Source organism: Impatiens glandulifera, chromosome 7 (genome assembly GCF_907164915.1).
Source record: "Impatiens glandulifera chromosome 7, dImpGla2.1, whole genome shotgun sequence".
Taxonomy (NCBI): Eukaryota; Viridiplantae; Streptophyta; class Magnoliopsida; order Ericales; family Balsaminaceae; genus Impatiens; species Impatiens glandulifera.
In genome coordinates this window covers 674,152-683,787 of record NC_061868.1, presented here as the reverse complement: position 1 = coordinate 683,787, position 9,636 = coordinate 674,152, and positions in this window count along the sequence as shown.

Sequence of the window (9,636 nt, the reverse complement as noted above, 5' to 3'; positions counted from 1 at the left end):
GTTGATTTGAGTGAAAAAAATAACCATTCTTAAAACTGAATTCAAATTTTAAATTTCATGTTATTTATCAAGTATAATGTTATTTCATGTTATTCATATTAGGGCTTCAATCATTCTAACACAATCGAAAATTTATGTTAAATATAAAATGAGTGATGACCGGGGAGCGACTGGGACAGTGACTCTCAGCGACTCCACTCCCCAACCTGACAGCCATATTCTAACAGTTGAAAAAAAAAAATCTCATTGCAGATCTCTGATATCGTTTCATCAATTGAAGCCAGAAGAAAATTTATAACGACACTCATTAGAAATGTCGAATAATTGCCCAACCTATTGGTTTAATGAGTATATAATATTGATTCACTTTCTTCTGCTTTGATTTTTCATCTTATTTGTTTCAAATATTAATTTTGTTTTTGGGTTGTCTTGTTTCAAATATTAATTTTGTTTTGTGGTTGTCTTTTGAATTATAATGTTATGTAAATTGAAATATAATGTCTTATAAACATATAATATTTTATAAATTGAACTGTAATGTCTTATAAAAACTGAACTGTAACATTTTTTAAAATTGAATTATAATATTTAAACTGAAATGTTGTATAAATCGAAATGTAACATTTTTTAAAATTGAATTATAATGTTATTTAAACTGAAATGTAATGTATTTATAAATTAAACTTGAACGTTTTTTAAAAATGGACTACAATGTGTTTTTTTAGAAAACGACTTACATCATTTCATTATAAGAACCCAAAGGGAAAAAGTCTACATGAGTTTAGTATTAAGGCGAAACAAACAATTGCCTTAATCGACGGAATTAACAGAAATAGAAATCTCACACACAGAATAATGAACATCAACAATCAAATATCAAACAACCGAACTACCAAACAACCATGAGTTTAACGTAACATTTAAAACATGTTATAGTTCAGTTTTAAAAAAATGTTAAGTTAAATTTATAGAACATTACATTTCAGTTTAAAACACATTATATTTATATTTTAAAAAAATGTTAAAATTCAGTATAAATAACATTACAATTCAGTTTTAAAAAGCGTTAAAAGACTTTACATTTTAGTTTAAATAACATTATAGTTCAGTTTTAATAAACGCTACATTTCAGTTTACAAGACATTATATTTCAGTTTATAAGATTTTATATTTCAGTTTATAAAACTTAAATTTCAATTTATAATACTTTACATTATAATTCAATTCTAAAAAAACATTAAAATTCAATTTAATAACATTATAATTCAGTTTTAAAAAACGTTACAATTTAGTTTTATAAAACATTACAGTTCAGTTTAAAAAATGTTATATTTCAATTTATAAAACTTTACATTTTAAATTAAATAACATTACAATTCAGTTTAAATAACATTACAATTCAATTTATAATATATTACATTTTAGGTTAAAACACATTATAGTTCAATTTTAAAAAACGTTAAAATTCATTTTAAATATCATTAGAGTTCAATTTTAAACACATTATAGTTGAGTTTTAAAAAATGTTAAAGTTTAGTTTATAAAGACATTACATTTCAGTTTAAATAATATTATAGTTCATTTTTAAAAAACGTTAAATTTTAGTTTATAAGACATTATATTTCAATTTACAAGACTTTACATTTCAGTTTATAATACTTTACATATTAGTTTAAAACACATTATAATTCAGTTTTAAAAAACGTTAAAGTTCAGTTTAAATAATTTTACAGATGTTACAGTTCAGTTTAAAATAACATTTCAGTTCAGTTGGTTAAGTATGTTTGCGGGATATGTACTTAACCCGCGGGGATTAGTCGCACTCCATAGGAATAGCGGAACCCAGCGTTCTCAAAAAAAAAAAAAAAAACATTTCAGTTCAGTTTAAATAATATTTCAGTTCAGTTTAGAAGACATTACATTTTAGTTTAAAACACGTTATAGTTCAGTTTTAAAAAAACGTTAAAGTTCAGTTTATAAAGACATTATAGTTTAGTTTATAAGATTGTAGTTCTGTTTTAAAAAACGTTACAGTTTAGTTTAAATAACATTTTAGTTCAGACTATAAAAACGTTAAAGTTCAGTTTATAAATACATTATAGTTTAGTTTATAAGATTGTAGTTATGTTTTAAAAAACGTTACAGTTTAGTTTAAATAACATTTAATTTCAGATTAGGGGTCTAAATGAACCGAGCCGCTTGTGAGCTGCTCGTGAGTGGCTCGGTCAAAGTTTAATTTGAGTTCGGTCAAAATCGAATTCGAGCTGAGTTCGAGCTTAGGTAAGACTCTCTTGATGGTTCGTCGAGTTTTTTCGAGCCTATTCATATACAATTCTTTTTATTAAATTTTATTTTTTAATCAAAACTTAAAACATACCCATACGATTATCTATGAACTTATTGCTGATGGGCCTCCTTAAAATATACTTATAAATTAAAAAAATATATATATATTATATAATACTTATAAGGAAATAAATAGATTTAATATTAATTAAATTATAAAACATAGATTTTGTAAATATGTAATATTATTTAATATATGCATTCTAAATATTTTATATTTTATAAAATATAAGACTATTTTTATTTGATATTAATTTAATTATAGAAAAATAATTTTTGAAAATCAAATCAAAATATAATTATACTATAATATTATTTATATATGCAATCTCAATGTATTATATTTTATAAGATATAAAATTATTTAATTTCACTATAAAGTGTTTTATTTTTTTAAATAAACATAATAGAGTTTAATATATTTTCAAGTTCATCTCAAATATAATACACGACTTGAAAGTATTATTCTCAAACTTGCTTGAACATGAATAACTCCCCTAGGTATTCTACATGTACTCTTACGCAAACCATTACATCCATTCTTACGTGAACCAATACGTATATTCTTACGTGAACCAAGTCCTAACTGAGGAAGAGTTATAGAACGTAAAACAAACAAAAAAAATACGCGGAGGGTTGTACGGTCAAATGAATGGACTCTCGACTTCCATTATGTTTTTTTAATATAAGAAATTAATAAATATATATATTTAAATTCGAGCCTTTCGAGCCGAACTCGAGCCTATGATTATATGATCGAGCCGAGTTCAAGCTTAATATTGAAAGCTCGATCGAGCTCGAGCTCGAGCCAGTAAAAAATGAGTCGAGCCGAACTCGAGCCAGGGCTAGTTCGAGCTCGGCTCGTTTACACCCTAGTTCAGATTATATAATACATTATATTTAAGTTTATAATACATTATAATTAAGTTAATAAGACATTACATTATAATTTAGAAAATAATAACAAAACAAAATCAATATTTGAAATAGTTAAGATGAAAAATCAAAAACAGAACAAAGTGAATCAATATTATATATTCATAAATAGGGATGACCAAAAAATATGATTCAAAAGAACCGATCCGTTGATCCGGCCGATCTGATCCGAAAAAATCCGAATCTGATGGATCGGATTCGGATATCGATTTGATCTGATATTTTTACCGGGTTTCCGAATCGGGCAAAAAAATTCGGATACCCGAATCCGATCTAGTGAGTTTAAAATTTTTAAAATAAAATAACATATTTATAAAAATTACGAACTCTAAGGGCCTAAACAGTAGTTAGTTTATTTTTATTATTTGTCTGAAATAGTATTTTGGTAATTTTCAACAAATAACATCCATCAATTAAAATAATTTGTTGTTTACCCAAACAAAAATATTATTAAATAATTAATTATCAAACAAGACCTAACTAATTTCCCTTCTTTTTTTATATGTATTGCAGTTATGAGTTGAATTCATGATTGAGATCCTTAATAGAACAATTTCTATTTTCTAGCTTATGAAAAAAATTAGAAATATGAAAAAAAATCGGATTAGTTGGTATTCGATTGGCCGATCTGATCCGATCCGGTGTTTTCGGATCGGATAGTGGTCTAATACCAGGTCGGATACGGATCGCAAATGAAAAAAAAAAATAGAGGCGGATATCCAATCTGAAATACCGGATCGGATCAGTAAGTTTGTCCACCCTACTCATAAGTCAATAGGGTTAGGCAAGGATTCGACATTTCTAACTAGTGTCGTTATAAACTTCCTTCTAGTTTCAATCGTTGAAATAACATCAGAGATCTGCAATGAGAGAAGAAGTGTGCAACTGTTAGAAGCTAGCAGATGAATTTTGATTAGAGTAGTCTCAAATCTTAATACGGAAAAAGGAAAGTTGGATGATGTATCTTACCTTTCATCACAGCCTTCAAATCGTGAACGTCAGCACTAAAAATGGAGACGTCGATATCAGTGGCTAGACGAATTGAATCTTTGGCGTCTTCGAGCTTTTTCTTGTTGCGAGCTAGAATGGAGACTCGCGTCCCTTTTAAGGCGGCTCGTTTGACCAGCTCGAGGTCAATGCCGCTAGATCCTCCTATGGTGAAGACATGGTAACCCCAGGTGGCAAATTAGAAGGAGAGAAGAGTCGAGATAGAGAGAAGGCGGAAATGGAAGAAAATAAGGAGGTTTGGATTTGGTGGGAAGGGAAAGAAGAATATAAAGAGGCGCGCTGTTTTTGTAAGAATATATTTGATACTTTTTAGAAAAACAAATTCCACCGACATGGGAAGTGGCTCCTAATCACCCTATATCATTATTCATATGAAAATGTTCTAAAAAAAACCTATCAAGTCAGATCATGATATGAAAAGTAGGTTAATTCCAAGATTTTTCAGAAGCCCTTCTTACAATTCAATTTCAATATGAAAGGATAGATATTTATGAGGGGGCTATGTAACTTTATTTTTTTAAATTTTTTTAACATCAATTAATTTAGTTAAACAATATCCTGATTTGTAAAGTCAACTGAATTATATACTTTTTTGCTACATAATTGTTTAGACTCAAAGATAAATAACATGTTAATGGGCCTCAAAAAAATGTAAACATGAATAACATGAATAGTAGGCCACGACACGAACCCAACACAAATAATTTGTGTGGTGTCGTGTTTATGCACGAATGGGCCGTGCCGTGTCGGTCTAAATGACATCTCTATTTTTTTAGAATCACTTAACGGCACAATTTGATAATTTGAATTATATTCAAATTTGTTTAGATTATGTATGACGTGTTAGATTATGATTAATTATTTTTAGTACTTTTAAATATTTAAAGACAAATAATTATAATCTTTAACAATATGGAATGAAATTTAACATTTTACCAAAAGATAATAAATTTCTATTTATTTTGTAATTCAACGTTATTATTTTTCTATTAGCTTAATGTTCAATTTATTCTCGAGTTCATCTATGTTGAATTTTATTATTGTAAAATTTGATTTACTTGATTGACCTAGAGATATCAACAATGGATGTGGCTAGTATCATGAAAGCGTTTAATGTTCGTGTTTTCAAGTGGAAGCAAACATTGGATAACGAAGGCAAAGAACTTGCGAGGAGGCAGAAAGGGTTGTTTTTATTGAACGTGACGAAGGACTTCAAAGAGACACCAGATTTCACCAACAAAGGCTACCAAGGTGTAGAAATCATTGAGGTTAACACTTTCTTCTCCCATCATTCCTTCATCTTACAAGCATTTACTAAAACCGCGAGTAAGTCAGAGATGATCCCAATGGAAATCATCCATCAAATTGCTCCAGTTTTTGTTTGTTACCTTCTTGCCGCCTTCCATAGGAACCAAAAAATGGACGATAATGTTGTTGTCGTTGTGGTTGACATTCAAATTCCTTCCCAACAAGCTGGTATCAAAAGTTCTGACAAATCTGATTTCATAGCCAATCAAGAAATGATTGAATCATACATAAGGACGTTTCTAAAATCAGAAGGTTTAGATGTATGGGAACAAGGATTGGCATTGAATGGGCTTACTTGTGTGGTACCGATAACGAGGATTAAAAAGATAAACAAAGAGGAAAACAAAAGGCTCGAGAATAAGATGTGCTCAATTTGTCTCGATAATTATGAAGAAGGGACGGTAGTATTGCTCACACCTTGCTCACACTTGTTTCATAAAAAGTGTTTAATAAGATGGCTCGTTAGAAGTCATTCATGCCCATATTGTAGAACCATTTGTTCCGCCCAAATATGAATAATGTTCTATGCAATTTCTTTTTATTAAATCTTAGACTAATTGTTTTTTTCTATTATCTATGACCAAACTTATTTGATATAAAAAAAATTGTTTCTTAGACTAATTGTTTACTCTAGAATAGTGTATTGTGTTCGATCCTTTCTTTCCATACCTCATAAATTGTAACTCCAAATTAAGAAGCAATTGGTCATTATTAAAGTAGAAGTTATTATATTGTTTTTTCAATTCTGAATTCTCTAATTGCAAACCAATTGTTGAGGAAATTTGAAATCATTCTACACTTATCACATTTTTCCCATATCTGAAAAAGAAGTGGGCAAGTGACAAAAAGAAATGTTCAAAAGATTCCGCCTCTTTGAACATACCTATGTGGTATTGAGAAATTTGTAAATTTTGTCTTTCGCCATAGTTTAGTTTAGTCTAATCTAGTCTAAATGCAAGTCAAATGTTGAATCGGTGTCTTGAGATGTTTTTAGTTGACTCACATCACTTCCCACAAATTAACCTCTCGATCTTCTCTTTGAGCCCGTTCCATATTTTTCTTGTATTGAATCTTTCAGCTTCATCGGAATTCCAGCTCCATTTGTCCATTTTGTTCACATTAAAGGTCATAATATCAATCTTGCTAGGATTGTCCATTTTGTTCACATTAAAGGTCATAACATAAATCCTTGCTAAGACATGTCTAATTCTTTCATTGTTTGCATTCTAAAATTTCGAAAGAATATATTTGATGGAATTTTACTTGTACACTAGTTGTCAAGGATTGAAAGAAAATTATTGAAAGTCATTGGTTTATGATTGATTCAAAAACATTTAAGGAATTGATTGGTTTTAAAGCTCAAGCTAGAGCATCAAACCTAAACACTTTTATTTTCAAATTCCATAAACTTTGATTTCAAAATGTGACTTGAATGGTGCAGCAGTGACTTTAGTTTTGTTTTGAATCAATGAAAACATATATAAGGATGTTTGATTCACAAATTGATTGTGATTTCAAACTCGAAATGGGTCAAGAGATGAAAGACATCTTTGATGAAATTTCATACAATATAAAGGTTGCAGGTCAAATGTTCAAACTTGAAAATCGATTTGTGTTTTGATCATTTCATAGTAGGGTTTTCTCTTGAGATTATTCTATAGAACAGGGAACAACTTTGTAGCTTTAGGGCACATACATTGTTAAGCTAAATTTCATTCAAACTTGATTTCAACTTTGTAGTTTTCTCCTTGAATTTTGATTTTGAATCTGATATTTCAATTGATTGAAAGGTTTAGAACTTGTTTTTAATTGCAAAAATGGATTGAGGTTGGTTTTTTAAAACCATTTGGAACAATTCCATTATTTCAATGTCAAGATGATTAATAAAGAATGATGTTGATGCTCTCTTTCAATCATAGAAGTTTGTTTGGATGTTTAGTAAGTTGATTGTTTTTATTAGAAACTAAATAAGATGATTAATTTTAATATGAACATATATATGGTTGTTAAAGCTTAATTTGAAATTTATATATATATATATATATATATATATATATATTTAAGTTATTATATTGTAGGAAAGATTTAATTTCCTATGATTAAAATTAATTTGTTGTAATAATAGAACATAAATAAATACAAATGTGTTATTCCATTGACCATAAAAAAGACTCACTCTCTTTTTGTTTACCCTCTCGTCAAAGATGCAAAATACAAAATTCTCAAATTAATTTATTAACTTCAATATTCATTATTTTATTAATTATTGGTTCAGGTCAGTTTAATTTTTTCAAGCAAGTGGTCAATTAAATTATTATAAAATCTTAAATTAATTGTTCAACTTGAATACTGCATTAGGTAAACTTTTGTTTTGGGATTATTATTTATTTGGTGGACCAACTTTTACTCAATTTAATTTAATTTTCTAATGAATGTATTAGATTCCTACAATTGTTAAGAATTTAAGGTTTTTTCTATTCAAATAATCTACTAGAATATAAAATGGATTTCATCAATAAATTTTTAAAATATGTTTTTAATTAAAAAAAAAAACTAGCTACTATCTATTGGAATAAGAAAATTTATTGACTACTCAATTTCAATTAATATTTCTTACTAACAAGTGCGTGTAGTAATTTAAGTTGATGTGAAATTTGACTTGTAAATTGAATAGTATATCACTCAAAATTTATACTTAAATTATAAATTTAAAATAATTATTTTGATTTATTTTTAAATAAACAAAATCAAAATAATTAATCACAAAGTGAAAGTCTAATTAAATAATTAATTAGATTAATTATTGTGATAATTAAAATCTAATTAATTAAAGATAATAACCAAAAAAAAATGGTAAACACTAAAAATCTACACACTCAATTTATAAAATTAAAAAAAATTATTTTAATTTATTTTTGAATAAATAAAATTAAAATAATTAACCCAAAGACCAAAACCTAATTAAAAGATTAATTAGACTAATTATTGTGATAATTAAAACCTAAATAATTAAGGAAAATTGTCAAAAATAAAAAAAAAAATTATTTGAGATAAATGTTGTACTTATTTTATCTTAAAATAATTTTAGAAAAAATTAAGGAATTAAAATAAATATTTTATGATGAAATGAGGTACCCATTTCATAGCCAAAATTATTTATTTAACCCTAAAATATACAAAAATAAAATAAAATGATAAAATCTTTGTCATATTTATTTTATTAATTTGTGTATTTTAAAATATCAAAATGATGAAAGAACAATCAATTTCAAACAAACCTTAAAGTTTTAAAATAAAAATAAAATTAGTAATCGGGTGTAGTCGAAACTTGGAAAGAAAGCTACAGCCGAGAACACAACCGATGGATGAGTGCTAGATTGTCATTCATCGCTCCAGACGCGTCCGCGTAGCCGAATGTAACCAAAGGAGTGCACACCCGCGCCTCACCAGATCAGTTAACGCCTATTAGCTGGAACGTTAAAAGAGCACTTAATTGTTGGCGAAACCAAACGGAACGCGGACGAAATGCTCTGCGTCCGCATTTTCCCTCCAAACTATGTCATTTTTTGCCTAGTTCGTCTTCCTCACCGCGATCGCCGGAGGGATAAGGACAAATCCCATCTTTGATTTCTCAAATATTGAACTCAGCCCTTAGTCAACCTTTCCGGCTGATTTGAAAGGTGAAATGATCACCCTACTTCGGTGATCATTTCTCCTACATAATTAGGCATAATCAAAGCCTATTTTGGCAAGTTGGATCAAGAATAAACAAAACGTCATTAATGGCTTTTAGCTGATTTGATCCACTTGAGGCATCTACCGACTCAGGGAGGCTATAAATAGCTTCCCTCAACACTTTTAAAGTCAAGAGATAACATCTCAAACCCTGAATCAAAAGAAATTAAAAATCTGTCATTGAAACTCAAAACTTTTTGATTTTTCGAAATTTATGTACAAGGCTCTAAAGCTTGGATCCATGCATCCCAAAATCTTCTAAGGTATAAGGAGTGTTATCAGATCCTTGATAAACTTCCAATC